The sequence below is a fragment of the Ostrea edulis genome, chromosome 7, assembly GCF_947568905.1.
Source record: "Ostrea edulis chromosome 7, xbOstEdul1.1, whole genome shotgun sequence".
Lineage (NCBI taxonomy): Eukaryota > Metazoa > Mollusca > Bivalvia > Ostreida > Ostreidae > Ostrea > Ostrea edulis.
The window spans coordinates 7814169-7831396 of NC_079170.1; the positions used below are offsets into that span (position 1 = coordinate 7814169).

Below are 17228 nucleotides of genomic sequence, written 5' to 3' on the forward strand. Positions count from 1 at the left end.
TTTGACCCAATGCGAGGTTGTATTGACGAACTAGATAGTTATAACGACCATAGAATTTGCGAAATGCTGACTTCAATCGAGACTGTTATATATATATATATAACAATACGTTCTATGAAAAATATCATCATTGTGGTTTAATCTAATAGACTAAGTGTGTATCAAGCTAATTAGTATTTAATAGATACTAATAATTGAAGGGACCAGTAATGTATGGTTTATTTACATACATATGCATTATTTTTCAGTCTTGGACAAACTTGCAACCATGTGGCAGGTTTACCCTTTCGTGTTGAATCAGCAAACAAATTAGGATTAACATCATGTACCCCTGGCACATGTTCATGGATGAGATGAAACCATCTGAAAAAAAGCTACTACCTGCACAAATCAAGGACATGAAAATTAAGGAATCAAAGCATGGTAAAGCTGGTAGATTCAATAAAACTTTTACATATTCTATAATTATACAAATAATGCAATTTAGCAAATGCAAACTTTTAAAATAATATTAAAATTATCCCTCTTTTGAATAAGCTTGCTTACAGAATGTATTATATACTCTACTATACACTGTAGTTAGCAAATTTGAGCGGGGGATGGTGAATAACCGTGTGCATGTAGTTTTATTGTTAAATACTTTATTTATAGTGAGTAGATCACTTGTTGGAAAGAATGAGACCAACTATAATGGGGTATAAAAATGTCAATCCAAATGTCAAGTCTTTAAAGTATGGAAGAGAGATGGAACTCATTACTAAGGATGTGTTTATGAAAATGTACAGGAAAAATCACAAAAATGTATCACTAGATGAATGTGGAATATTCTTAGATACAAATCGTCCTTTCTTAGCTGCTTCCCCTGATTTACTTGAAAGGTGAAGATAGCGAACAGTGCTCTTGCTGTGGGGAAAGTTTGGTGGAATTTAAATGTCCACTTATTTCAAAGTGCTCTAAATGTGTTTCTTTCTGCAAATATAAATTGCCAAATTGTTTACAAGACACTGAACCACTTACATTGAAACATGGAGCATATTATGGTCAAATTCAGGGTCAGATTTCATTGACAAAGCGAAAATCGTGTATATTGTACAAATATACATGCAATAGACCATTCCAGGAAAACATTGTATTTGACAGGAATTTTTTTCCAGACATGTTAGTCAGTCTTGAATTTTTCTATCATTGTTTTGTATTACCAGAGATTCATTCTAGGTCTTTACAAACTCTCCTGACCCAAGTAAGTTCATATGTTCAAACAGCAGAGCCAATAGAAATTGAGAACTTAAATGGTGACACATACTTTTGCCCAGAATGCAAAAGAGTCATTGTGAATGAAGTGACTGAGGTCAAAGACCATAGCATTTGTTGTGACTTGTGGAAGCTGTGACACAACTTTCAAGGTGTTGGTATCACAAACAGAACTGTAAAGTGTTTAACATCATGGCATTGTAAAGAAAAAGGCATTCATTCTTATACATGAGATTACTTAAAACTTTGATCTGAGCTAAATATTCAAGTATTGCAGTACAATGATAGTTCATGTACTTTGATGTATATCAGTTTTAGACACATTTAATATCCCAGTCAATGGGTCAAATGAATATGAGTTACCTATACTGGATTCCTAAACTACATAAAACTCTTACAAACAAAGATACATTGCTGGATCAAGTAAGTGCTCTACCAAGCCCCTATCCTTGCTCCTCACGAAAATTTTAACAGCCGTGAAGGAGAAACTTCAAACTTACTGTGCGACTACATATGCCAGAAGTGGTGTTAATCAAATGTGGATTCTAAAAAATTCTAAAGAACTTTTAGTAAACTTGAAATCGCAGAATTTTTCCCAAATCATTAACATTAAAACCTATGACTTTTCAACACTATACACGACCATTCCTCATAATTTAAATTACCATAAATTAAAGACTAGAATTTTTGACATCATAGACAGTTGCTTCGTCAACAAAACTGGAAAACGGAAATATTCATATCTAGTGATCAGTCATTCAAAACCTTACTTTGTTTAACAACACTCTGATTCCACGCACAAGTACTCACTCACTCACTCACTCACTCATTCACTCACTCACTCACTGGACACTTAGTGATTGTTATCACATCAGTGCCGCTATGGTATCCCTCCATGTCACACGTTCTTTGGCTATATTTTCGGCCTCCTGATATGTTAGGCCCGCAGTTGTAAAGTTTCTTGCCAGCGTGTCTAGCCATCTCTGTCGTTGTCGTCCTTGTTTTCGTCTGTCTCCGACCGATGTAGGGTCCCACTCGTACATTCGCTTAGGGAAACAAGTACTCTGAAGTAGAAATAAAACATATGCTAGAGTTCCTCATTGACAATATCTTCGTGGTCTTTGGTGATCAGGTCTTCCAACAGTCTGTTGGAATTCCCAGGGGCACGAATTGTGCTCCTTTGTTATCTGACCTGTTTCTATATTCATATGAAGTAGAATTTATTCAAAAACTTCTACGTGAGAAGAAAAAATACCTTACTGTGACCTTCAATTCGACATTTCGATATAGCGATGAAGTTTTGTCTATTAACAATAAGAACGTTCATTCATATGTCGATTTGATATATCCCTGTGAGCTCGAAATAAAGGACACCACAGAGTCGTCCACTTCTGCTTCATACTTAGATATGAAGAGCATCACTGAAGAGACATTATTTGTCGAAATGCGCATCTGGTGCATCGAAATTGGTACCGTATAAGTTTTACATTATGACCCTTGGGTCGAGGTCTCTGCTGGTGGACTGTTAGTTCCCGAGGGTCTCTGCAGTCCAGTAGCTAAGTACTTTGTTACTAGCTTGAAAATACGGATGTATATCTAATTTCTGTGATAAAATTTAGAAATTCATTTCAAAATTAAGGATTATCTCCCTCATGCATAACTCTTATCCCTAGACGAATTTGACTCCACTTTTTGGCACTCTGTTTTTCCCTAAAATATCTCTCACAAGTTTATTGTTATTTCGGATTTCAAACATTTTGGTTGGGCATCACTGAAGAGACATTATTTGTCGAAATGGGCATCTAATGCATCAAAATTGGTACCGTATAAGTTTTACATATTTTATTGAAAGTAGACATTAACGGCAAATTGACAACTCAACTGTATGACAAACGGGATGAGGGCTCACGGTGGGTGTGACCGATCGACAGGGGATGCTTACTCCTCCTAGGCAACTGATCCCACCTCTGGTGTGTCCAAAGGTCCGTGTTTGCCCAACTATCTATTTTGCATTGCTTGTAGGAGTCATGAGATTGATCACTGTTTGTTATCTTCACCTTTCATATAGTTCGTTTTTATTATGGATTGTATGTTCCATACCATTGCATGATTATTGGCTTGAATTCAGTAATGATGATAATGATTTATTTGTTTGCAATTTTATGAATTCAACACACTGTACATGTATTTTTCATTCATTTAAGTGACAAAATAAATGCATTTAATTAATGTTAAAAATGTGAGATTCTTAAGATCAATTCTATGTAAAAATCGAAGAAATCAGATAGGGTCTGGCCACTCAATGTCACAGATTTCTTTGATTTTCACAGTATTAACTTTACTTGCACCATCTTACATAATTTCAACCCCACCACCGAATTTCTACCATCCGTTGCCATGGAAACCGACAGCAGTCTATGAGGGCTAATTGAACTGCAAAATTCAGTCCGTTTTGCCCATGTTTTGTCCTTGTGGTATATAAAAAATTGAAAAAGAAAACTAATTTTCTCCATAAATCTCGATTCCCCATAAAATTCCCTCCTTATTTATGATATCTATATCCACCTATAGTAAAGAGTGTGTTACTGACCGCTGTACCAATGTATTATAATTTGGCACTTTGCCAAAAAGTGATTTTTTGTTGGATTTCGTTGATGAATTTAGATAATTTGGAAAATACATACAGCATTATCAACTGTCATCAAAGGATGTCCATATCAAAGACTCTTAATATATATAAAAAGATTAATGGTGAAACGTAGTGCAATAGATCTATTGTAGTACGAAAACTGTAGATTTGGGCATTTTGCCAAAACGGGATTTTTTGTTGGATTTCGTTGATGAATTTAGATAATTTGGAAAATACATACAGCATAATCAACTGTCATCAAAGGATGTCCATGTTAAAGACTCTTAATGTATATAAAAAGATTAATGGTGAAACGTAGTGCAATAGATCTATTGTAGCACGAAAACTGTAGATTTGGGCATTTTGCCAAAACGGGATTTTTTGTTGGATTTCGTTGATGAATTTAGATAATTTGGAAAATACATACAGCATAATCAACTGTCATCAAAGGATGTCCATATCAAAGACTCTTAATGTATATAAAAAGATTAATGGTGAAACGTAGTGCAATAGATCTATTATAGCATGAAAACTGTAGATTTGGGCATTTTGCCAAAATGGGATTTTTTGTTGGATTTCGTTGATGAATTTAGATAATTTGGAAAATACATACAGCGTAATCAACTGTCATCAAAGGGTGTCCATATCAAAGACTCCTAATTTATATAAAAAGATTAATGGTGAAATGTAGTACAATTGATCTATTGTAGTACGGAAACTGTAGATTTGGGCATTTTGCCAAAAATTCATACTAATGACAAATAATACAACCTACATCATTTTCAGTATGAACAATATGAGCAATTGATATTTCAAAAATAAACATGGACAAGTTTAACATATTAATAAAAATTAGTTAGAGTGATTAAAAAAAACCATGTAAACATAAACTGTAATCCAGTAGGACCCCCCCCCCCCCCTCCCCAAACACCAAGTAGATTTTGCAATCATTTCCATAAACGAGCTATACTACATGTACTGTATTGTCATGTAAACTATTATCAATAACTATAAAAAGTCTTATCAAGATATTGGGTAGATACCAATAACTTGTTCATTGTACTGCCTTGTATTTGTTGACCTTTGACCTGGAAATCATTAGGGTCATCTACTATTTATAACCAACCAACATATGAAATATCATAATTGAACAACAGGCCCAAGATATTGGGGGGACACCATTGCATAGAGTACTAGCTACATTGCACCTAGTCATTTTTAATTGATTGATTTATTGATATTTTCCGCCACACTCAACAATTTTTCAGGTTTCTGGTGGTGCCCAGTGTTTATTGGTGAAAGTGAGAACCCAGATACAATGTACCTGGGAAGAGACCACCGACCTTCCGAAAGTAAATTGGGAAACTTTCTCACTTAATACCAGCGCGAGCGGGATTCGAACCCGCGCCGACTGAGGCCGTGTCATTTTGAACGCTATGCTATGCTCCAACCACTCGGCCACGGAGGCCCCTGCTATTTTTAATCTTTTGACCTGAAAATCAATGGGGGTCATATACTACCAGTGACCAACCCCTGTATGAAATATCACTATCAATCAAAGGGTTCTGAAGAAACTGGTCAGACATCAATTGTACAGAGTATTGTATTGCACCTGGTGACCTTTGGACCAGAAAATCAATAGGTGTCATTTTCTACTGCAGAAACTGCATGAAACTTTAAAATTTATTGAAGTTTGTTCAGTGTTACTGTAATCTATGTTGACATACCAGTAATTAGTAAATTTATAATATTAACCAGAACAACTCATTTTTGCAAAGTTGTTTATTCAACAAACATGGATCACAATGTTATCCAAACAACACAATCATCTTTTTTTAAAAATCATTATAATAGTGATTTTCCTTCAACTGTTCAGTAATGAATCCTTATTCAGTAGGCTCACATAAGACACTTGCAGGTTAATTTTGCAATGTTTTAGTTACATTAGTCTTCTGACACCAAAACTTGATCTTAACTAAGTCATGGTGTTTCCTTAGAAGAATAGTTTACTGAATCAGGATGGACTTGTGTCGTGAGGTGTGTTCATTGACTGTAAAACTTGCAGGTTTTTTTTTCCATTCTCAAGAGCTCTTCTTTGTCTTCTATATCACATAAGAGTCATGGAATGCATCTTCTGCTCTTCAAGTTCTAAAAAATGTGTTGAACAAATATTGAAAAGTTCATTTTATTTTTCACATTTTCATACAGTACACACCTAATTCAATTTGATTAAACTAAATTTACATGTACAAGATCATTCATGATGCTAGAATAGTAATTTTACCACTTAATTAATTACGTAGTTGATAGATTATCATGCCCGCCCACCCGCCCCTCAAAAATCATCTGTGAAATAACATAGATTTATATATCTGGCATTAAATTATGCACTTCTGTTGACAAAAACTCGTTTGTCATCAATATATTTCTCAGAAAATCAAAATTAAAAAATAAAATCTTCCCACAGTCTGCCCCATACTTTTTTTTTGGTGACCCAGGATGATAATCTTACTAATTAAGTTGAATTAGCCTAAAGGATGTTATGTTTTGATACAGTTTATATACATGTGTTTATGCTGTATTGAAGAGCTATTAATAGTGTTAATACTCATAAATTAACAAGATGTCCACAAACCTTATTGGTTACCTGAGTATTAATCAAATTTAAAAAAATTCAAAGTATCACTATAGCTCTAAGGGCTACAAAATCCATGTTATACACTATATGACTCTTTTGGACCCACATTCACAACCCTGTGTTTTCGAAATTCGCAATTTTGGTACCCCTTTCTGTTTTTCCTTCATAAGCATTCATCTTTATTTAAGGTAGTTCCACCCTCCTGTGATGTCATAATATTTTGCGGAGTCAATGATTTAATAAGATTTATGCATAACATGAACATAAATTGTGTTCGAGTCTTTTTCAATAGTTATTGTAAAATATCTTGTATAACCATAAAATATTTCAAACGTATATGAATAATCAATGAGCTACATTTTTCACAATGCTATACGAGTTATTTCCCCCTGATTACAGGGAGCGCGCATCACATTACTGTCATTCGATGGTGTCAAGTAAGGAATAAATAGAAAATTTGCAATTTCTGATTGCAATCAATTGCCAGTTAAGGATTTTTTTTTAAGAATTAAGTGTAATGACTTGAAAACAGTATAACTGAACAAAATGTCTTAGTCACTGATTACATGTATGTGGCCCATGTGTGTTTTTCTTGTAAGCAATGTATGGTCATGATGTAACAAAGTATGTAAATATTAACTAGTCCTCAATTTCTTTAGATCAGAATCATGATGTCCTTAGTATATCAGCAATTCTTCATTATTAATTTCTATCAATATTTTCGACAACCAAACACAACAAAACATGCAATATGATATGCCTAAAACACATGTACAACCAACAGCATACATGTACATTATCAATTTATCGTTTCACAATGAACAACACTACTTGTTGCTAAATGTACACCAGATGCCAATAAACAAAGCATGTTAATTATCTTGAATTGGCATCTCTAGTGTAAAATTTTTGTTAAAATTTACTTGTTAAGAATTTTCAGGCATTATTATGAAGTCACCCCCCCCCCCCTCCTTATCACATGTATGCTTTCATTGTGCTCTTAAGTCTAGGTGTCTGTTGTTTTAAAAACAGACTAATACTGAAATCCTCAGTATTAATTGCATAATTTGGACACAAATAAATGTCAAATACACTTATACCCCCCCCCCTTCCCCAACTCTACAATTTAACGAAGTGTATATCTGAAAAAGTTTTCTCCATAAAATTGAAGAAATCAAACCCTGGTTTTAAAACAAAATTCTCAATTTTGGTATAGAGCATTTTTAAAAGTTTTAAAAGGGACTTAATTCCCCTTGTCCCAAAGATGCTTAAAAGAAATTTGAAAAGAATTGGAAGGGTGGTTATCAAGAAAAAATATTAATGTTCAATTAACGTCTTATGATGACTGACGCACACAAATAGCAACATGTAGGTCACTTGAGTGATTCTCAACATTGACCTAATTAGAATTAATCATTTTTACAAATGATACTGAGCTCATACACATGTGTACATATATATGTGCGTCATTGTCAACAAAACAACTAGTCTTTTTGAGTATGCTAATTAAGTGAAGTAATAAAATGTTTTTAGGAAGTTGTGATGAAAACGTTTCAAGTCATCATGTCGCATAAAAAATGGATGGTCTCCTGTGATTATTCTAGAGAATTCAGTTTCCATGCAGGCTCTATAACCAAGAAACTAAACCCAATGTACCACATTCCCCACATCTATTAATTTGTTTTAGGATTTATAATACTGGGATTCAAATTTGAATTTCAAATTATGTATTCAATGTGTATGTATTAATGCTGAATATTTACCTCCTCAAAGTCAGCAACTTGGTCAACTCCATCTTTAGGTGATTTGCACAGTATGATGCTCATACAGCTGAAACACGGAAAAGCACACATTAATTACATAAAATAGTGGTCATGTACTTTGGCCAAAATATGTGATTATTGGATGAAAAAGTAAGAATTCAAAAGTATTTGAATATTTACAATTTACATTTAATATTTTTTGATTTACTTCAGTTGACAGGACCTACATGTATTAAAATTTGAGGGCCCAGTTACAGGACCCAATTCAAAATCATCAATTTTTCATCATTTAATTTTTCCAAATCAAGTGTCCTAAAGTTCATAATTACAGAGATGAGAAAACTTTAAATCATAATAGTATTTGTGTGATTTCTTCTGTAGATTAGAACCATCACATATTAGTGGGGGTTACCACAGGTAAACAAACTTGAAAGTAGCCTGGCTCACCAATATATATGATTTTAACAATCTTTATCTAGAATGCACACAGGCCTTCACATGTTTGTTTTTATTGTAAACTTGACAGTCAGAGAGAGAGAGAGAGAGAGAGAGAGAGAGAGAGAGAGAGAGAGAGAGGGGGGGTCATCACCTAGGATTACATAAATTAAGCCTAGTCCTTTTGAAAATGTCCACATGAAACATGATTTTATAAGTATTCCCCAATTTTTACAGATCCTGAACTCTGTGTAAATGTGATAGGAAACTCCCTAAGTGAATGTTAGGTTGGGGACATACTTAACTAGTATTCTATATTGTACACCCATGCAGTAAATGACAGGACTACTTACAATGTTCAGTCTAAATGTATACCACTATAGCTGACTAGCCTGGCTGGCAGTATAAAATAAATTGGGGTTCTCATATGTTTACTAAAAGCCGAATTTTCTGATACATTTTATTCAGCCTTTACTTTAGAATTTGGATTCTAAATCAAATAGAATACTTACGTCAATACAAGTTCCAACATCGTTACACGGCAACAGGCAGGGCTTTTTCTATGAATATGTCTGTCAGCCTTCTGTTTCCCTGGTCAATTTTTTAGTCGGATGTGATGCAATAAAGCGTTAAATTCCACACAGCATTTACTTTTTCTACGAATACGTAGACGATTGGATGCTAGAGTCCGGTGACTATGGCAAAGATCAAACGGATTTGTATTCCATGAAATAAACCGGAATCCTTTAGCACAATTGAAGATAAATATAATGGTAGTGAATTAAGTGAACAAAGAGCATCTGATATTGATAAACTTCTGAAGAACAAATTGAATAAAAACTCAATGTCCACCTCCTGCCATACTGAAAACAAATGAAGGCTGTTCATATCTCCAATACAAGAGAGTGTTACAAAGGGCAATAACTCTTTCTGGTGTATTTTGGTTTGTGCATCAGAGGAAACTACTGGTTTATGTGTTTACCTTTGGTTTCTCCACAAATGTGTTTCTGTACTTTTTTAAAGTAAGATTCAATACATTTTACTAGCATGTGAGTTTACACCAAATGACTGGGCAAATATATTTTATCCCTCTCTAAAAATTACATATATCAAACCCTTATACATCATAAAAATAATTATTTCTATTGTTTTCAAGGATTAAATAAATACAAAAAAATTTCTAAAAGCTAGAACCTAGCTCAAAATAATTTTTACAATTGTTGTTTTTATAAACAATAGCGTTTAATTTTGGTTTATTCAAAATATAACATATATGTGCATATCTTGTCCAGCTGTTGTTAGAGGATCGGTTTCCATGGCAACCGTTGCTAAGTCAAACCTTTGCATGCCCTTTTTGTTTTATATCTATCATAATATTGTTACACACAAAGTTTCATAAAAATCTGTGACATACCGTGGCCACTGAATTTTGATAGTTACATAGAATCAGTCTTAAATGATAGTAAATTCACAGCACGGGTAAAGTTGCTGAAAATACTTTTTAAAAGGTTCAAGTGTTTCATTATTCGATATCTGCAAGAAAGCATAATATCATAGTCAAGTACAAAGCATAGAAAATAAATTTCTTTATACAATTCAAAGTTATCTCAAGTCAATATGTCAAAAGGGAAATTAAAATTTTCAGTCCCTACACATGGAATAAATATTTTTATTTTCCTCAATACTTTGGAAGGGGAGGATGCATGTTACATATGGCATTAATTATCTTTAAAATGTCATCAAGTTGCTGACACAAGGTAAGAGGAATTTCAAAATGCGAAAACATTTCATTCTCCTAATAGCCCGTTCTACAAAAATCCGTCTATCTGCAATTTCTTTGGTTTTTGTGACATCACTAACAGGCATCTGACTTACTCCATGCCTACCAGGAGGGTCAACAAGGTGGCATGAAGAAGTGTGAAATCTTGTAATAGGTTACTAAAACCTTTATCTGCCATTATGCAGTCAAATGGCTCTACAAGATCCATAAACCCGGAATGTAAAGTTATATGTTTGTGACTGGTCCTGCCACCCCAGCATTCTGATACAAAATTTATCATTCCTGATGGGTTGATGCTGACTAAATATTTTGCTGTGTGATGATGTTTGTAATCACCCCAACACTGATTCTGGTTCACTAAAATTTTTTTTCTATAAATACCTCTGAACAATCAATTAGAGAACTGGATTACCACCAACCAGGTCGAAAGTTATTTTAAATTTCTCTAAGTGTACAAATCACCCCATTTTTTTTTTAAAATTCCGATGATAAAATCAAAATGGAAATTTATTTCTTACTAATAAATAATCAATCATGTTTATAGGTTTGAAAAGGACCTGAATATAAATCATGTATGCCATTGAGTGGTTAAAGATTTCAAATTTCATATCGATTTATTGTAGAAGGTTGTCGGTCAATATCTTTTGTGGAGGAAACTGTAATCAAGTTAAAAGTCTTTTGCGAAACGTTATTTCTTGTCTTATTCATATGAAAGGTGAAGATAACGAACAATGATCAATCTCATAAATCCCATAAGCAATACAAAATAGATAGTTGGGCAAACACGGACTCCTGGACACAGACCCATAATTATATCATGATAAATATCGAAAATTGATGGTTTACTTTCTTGCAATGGTTGAACATCAGTTGCCTTGCATACATTCCAGTTAACATACTCGCACTAGTTTTTGTTAGGAGCGGTTCGTGTTGTTTGCATTTAATTCTTGTTTTGTGCAAAATTTGGTTCCAACACCATTAAGTAAACATATGCTTCAATTATCATTTCAATTTGTTTTAATCCATATAAGTTGTCATTCCTATCTTCAAATAAATCATGTTCATTTTTCATTCTTAGATTTTGAATACCAGTATGAGTCAAAATGTCAATAAAAGGGAAGATAACAGTCTCATTGATAGAAAGCATATTAACGTGTTTATGATTTTTTTTCGAAAGTCTATCCGCGTTGATTGAAATAGAGCATTATGATATTGCAATAAACGATCTTATCATAAAACGCCAACTGCATATCATGATTAATTCAATTAACAGTATTTAGACGGTAATGAAAAGTGAAAGCTCTAAAGGAAATTCTCAGATACGTAATTAAATCAGCATATGAATACCTTTGCAACTTACCACATCAATCTGGGCGCGTGTAAAAGGACACCCAGTCAATGGTGTAAGAGTCTCCAAGATCGATAGTTAAAATGGATTTGGTTCATGCGCAGAATGACTTCATGTCTTGCAACCTGTGATTGGCTTACATACATCAACGAATAGAATCCGCATGGTTAAGTGAAGAAACTTGACGACTTCTGCGTAGATATATTTATTGAGACATTGTCCTAAGCTTAGTATATTTAAAACATACGAATGCAAACTTTCAGCATGAAAGAACAGTCATATGAAAGATTAAGTCGATATTGACTTAATGACTTTTGATTATTTCCAACAAAACTTATATTTTGTTATAAAGAACGTTTGTAGAAGATTCTGTCATATAAAAGTTTTGCCAGTTCTAAAGTACCACAAATTTAATCTTGTTTTAGATGAGTTGTATTTGATCAGCTTGATGTCTGGTTGGTTTAAACTTTTTTACTCATATGGAAACGTTACCATTGCCAGTAAAAGGCTGCAAAATTTAGGCCCATGCTCGGTGCCTACAACGTTTGAGAAGGTATGCTTCTTTATCGTGCCGCATCTGCTGTAAAATGGGGCCTCGGTTTTTGCGGTCTCATTCGAGAGATCTCCCCATTTAGTCGCTTCTTACCACACACATGGGTAGTGATGACCTATTTTATCCCGAATCCCCACGAATGTGTTAGATTGAAGAATTTGACAATTTGATATCGTTCATGTCGTGGGTCATTTTTAGTTCTTTAAAGACATATACCACTAAAACCCAACACAACTCAACTTCCAAAGTGTCGAATCTAATTCAAGGCCCGGTCCCACTGGGGAGAGGATTAATTGCGCATGAATTGATTATACAAATTTCGGGCGTTCGTTGTCGTCCGCAACAAAATTGGCCAAAAATGACAAATTTCATAGTATGAAGTACGGATATATTAATAATGTATAGCGAATATATGACGAATACAAGCGGATATTTCACGAATAAAAGCGAATGCGATTGCGGATGATCTCCCATGAGGGACACAACTGGTAAATGTTGACGAATGTATTGCAAACATTGCGGATATATAACGAACAATCACGGATGTATAACGCATGTATTGAGGAAACGGATCGGATGCATTGTGAAATCAGATGCAAAGCAGACGTGATACAAACGCAGTATTTATGGGCAGTCTGTATACATTCGCTACAAATTATTTTCGTTCGTGATGTGGACGTGATGGGCACGCTATATATCCGTTTTACACTCTGTTCCAGTCCACTGCCAAGCCGCAATACCCCGTCAACAGCGGATATACAGCGCATAGATTGAGTATGCATTGCGTATGTAAGGCGGAAGTCATCCGCAACCAAAATTTTGTGCAGCTCAAAAACCTGGGAACGGAAAAATGTGCCTCTGCGGATAATTGCGGACGTGTGCGGATGTCAGCCGACTCATACGAGCATGTTTCACGAATATTGTGGATGTTTAGCGAATATAAACCAATTTTGTGCGCAATTCATGCGCAAATCTTCCTAAAGGCCAGAGGGACCGGGCCATAAGATACGAGGTCAAAGAAATAAGAATATGAAAACGACTGAAAATGACGAACGCCACGATCAATATTCAATTGATAAACTTTCAAGACGACCGGTCCCTTCTATATCACGATAGAAAATTTACTTACAAATACATTTATCACTGTTCTTTACCTTCAACTTTCAACAAATAAAAAACCCAACATACTAAATCTAAAACTACTAAGGCCATGAAAAGAAATAAAGTTTTATCTGTATTGTTATAATTGACCTATAAAAACTATTTAGGATTCATTGGATATGAACACAAGTGAAGACAACGAATTCTATCAGCAATGTCTATGAAATTTCTATTTTAGAAATACAGTGTCAACGAAAACATGACAACGAAGAACAAATTATCGCATTTTAGGGTTTTGAACATATTTAAAAGATATAATATTCGTGTAAACACAAGGAATGCCATCCCTTATATTCAAAACAAAATCTTTGGTTTATTCTTACAATTCAATATTCATAAATCCTTTTACGATTAAAGGATACTAAAAGATATTTTAAACTCGGAGCTGATTTTTGTGATCAAATGGCCTGATCAAGATATGGGGCTCACGGCGGGTGTGACCGGTCGACAGGGGATGCTTACTCCTCTTAGGTACCTGATCCCACCTCTGGTGTGTCCAGGGGTCCGTGTTTTACTAACTATCTATTTTGTATTGTTTATAGGATTTATGAGATTGATCACTGTTCGTTATCTTCACCTTGCATCTTGTCATTGTGCAAACTATATGATCGTTATAATGATCGTTTTTGGAAACACTACCAGTCTGAAGTGTTTGATACCAACTAGAAATTACTCCTTTTACCCAATCTAGATATGAGACTCACGGTGGGTGTGACTGGTCGACAGGGGATACTTACTCCTCCTAGGCACCTGATCCCACGTCTAGTGTGTCCAGTGATCCAATTTGTCCCTACTCTTAATTTTGAAAGCTTTATAGGATTTTTGCTCATTATCTTCACTTTTGTTGTTTACCAGTAATCTGCTCAAGATTGAACTGTATGGAGAGTAAGTATGATAAATATATGAAAAACTGAGGATTCATAGATAATTTTCTGAAATGTCGATTTCTGTTCTAGAAAAAGACACAATTTTGTACTTCACAAGGTTTTTACTTTACTCATCGAAAGAAAATCACTATCTAAATGAAATGGTTCAAATGGTTTTACAGATAAAATGGAAATACATTATTACATTATGACCCCTGGGTCGAGGCCTCTACTGGTGGACTGTTAGTCTCCGAGGGTCTCTACAGCCCAGTAGATAAGTACTTCGTTACTAGCTTGAAAATACGAATGTATATTTAATTGCTAGGATAAAATTTAGAAATTCATTTCAAAACTAAGGATTATCTCCCTCATGCATATTTCTTATCCTTGGACGAATTTGGCTTCAGGTTTTGGCACTCTAGTTTTCCATTTAGCTTTTAAGTTTACATGTATTGTTATTTCGGTTTGAGCATCGCTGAAGAGACATTATTTGTCGAAATGCGCATCTGGTGCATCAAAATTGGTACCGTATAAGTTTTACATCATACAATGTATCTCTCGATCAATCTCGAGTGTGAAGAATGAAAGGTTTCATTTAACGGCATAAAACAATAATCACGAAATGCAGTTTTGATTTTAGAACTGAAAGCCCGAGGTAATTATGTGACAGTTTAGACATATGATTATGAAAGTGTATCTCATGACGTCAATCTGAAGTAAATCTTTCTTATCCACTATTTTGGCACATGCTTCTGATTTTGTATGCTAGATTTCAAGTATGAAAAGACAATTGCAAGGTGTTCATTTACTAGCTACATACACATGTATGATAATTGAGACAGACTACTAAAGCAACATCTACCTGTTCTTACTCTACAATTGTGATCAACAAAAATGTTGATAATGAATGTGCTCAAACGAAATGTAATAATTCAGGAAAAACATTCAACATATTTTCGTTTGTAAATTCTCTCATTTTGACCCTAAAATGATAGTTAATTGCATGTAAAAATATAGCATGTATGTACGTGATTGATACAGGAATGCTGTATACAGACACTAAAACGTTTCCTTATAACACCAGGAAATTTCTATTTTTACTGCATGAAAGAGTTACATATGTCCCCATAGATTTCAAATTTCCGTTCATCATTTTAAAAATTCAAAGCAATAAAAATTAAAACAAATGTTCCTGAATGCATATATTTTAGCAATCAATAGGGAAGATGACATTTATTTAAACAGAATTTTCTGGGACTTTTATCAATAGTCTGTGGTGAGTTGATGGGTTCATCATCAAAATAAAATTGCATAACGTACGACGAGTGTTATCGTGAATATGGGGGTTACAGGAAGCTGTGAAAATACACTATACCAAACATTGCAGCACAATACCCAGGAATTCTTATTAGATGGGTTCATAAATGGTTAGCGGATGGACCAAAGACCCCCACGCAAAACACAGCTCTAAAGGTAACACCTATGTAAAAGAGAAAAATGAATAGAGATGATCTATATATACGTTCACTGAAATTTTTTGTATATATATATATGGATGGATCACAAAATCGTTAAAAGAATTAAATCCAAAATGACCACATAATAATCAACGATCAGTTCCTGCTAGTGCTTTCGCCTTACCGCTCTTCAGGCAGTTTGTCTTGAATGTTTCAGTTTCCTAGTGACTATGAAACTGTGAAACTGAAGCATTCAAGACAAACATATATATATATATATATATATATATATATATATATATATATATATTTACACTCCTGAGGAATTAAAGAAACTAGCTGGCTTTGTGATATATTTACTATGCTATTGGTGTACTTTTATCTGTACACAAACAGACACACACATACAGAAACACACCCACCCACTAGTATAAAGACGGACGTTAGCCATAAGGAAAATATGAATTCATATATCTAAATCATTCATAGATTCCATATGTTTCCAGCTCTAGCCACGTGGAGGCCTCCTTTCTGTAGAGCCATAATTTCTTCGTTTTCAAATGAACAAAAATAATTTAAAGCCAAAGGACCGAAACCATAAAAAATGCAATAGGCAAAAAGTTAAAGCACTTAAAAATCTTTAGTTTTACATTAACAAAAATAATTTCATTTTTTATTTCATTTTTTGACTTTTGTTGAATAAAGATATAAAAACCAAAGAATTAAGAACATAAAAAGATTAAGATACGATTTAAAAAAAAATAAAACAATGAAACGTTTTAGGTTTATGAAAATATCAAAGGCAAAGGGCATAAACCATGCAAGGTGAAGATAACGAACAGTGATCAATCTCATAACTCCTACAAGCAATACAAAATAGATAGTTGGGCAAACACGGACCCCTGGACACACCAGAGGTGGGATCAGGTGCCTAGGAGGAGTAAGCATCCCCTGTTGACCGGTCACACCCGCCGTGAGCCCTATATCCCGATCAGGTAAACGGAGTTATCCACAGTCAAAATCAGTGTGCCAAGAACGGCTTAACAATCGGTATGAAACACGTCAGACATCATTTGACCCAATGCGAGGTTGTATTGACGAACTAGATCGTTATAATGACCATAGAATTTGCGAAATGCTGACTTCAATCGAGACTGTTGAAATCCCTGTACCATCAACTTGTTTGTCAGTAGCTTACCTCGATTTAAAAACTGACTATACCCAGAACAAGCTCTTGCATATCGAATCAGTTGAGATATATAAACACCATATGCAGGTGATAATGGAATGTTGCTTCACAAATATGGGAAGTTGACGATGGAGAAGCTGAAATCATCCCGTTTGTCA

The 17228-nt window shown here is 34.3% G+C and overlaps 1 long non-coding RNA gene across 1 annotated transcript; it reads right to left on the reverse strand.

Annotated features, from left to right (window-relative positions):
- Positions 1–5648: 5648 nt before the first annotated feature.
- Positions 5649–9875, reverse strand: LOC125653729 (uncharacterized). Its single transcript, XR_007362048.2, has 3 exons — positions 9229–9875; positions 8282–8348; positions 5649–6028 (listed from the first exon to the last, which is right to left on the reverse strand). It is a non-coding gene; the product is annotated as an uncharacterized LOC125653729 (long non-coding RNA).
- Between the last annotated feature and the right edge of the window lie 7353 nt (positions 9876–17228).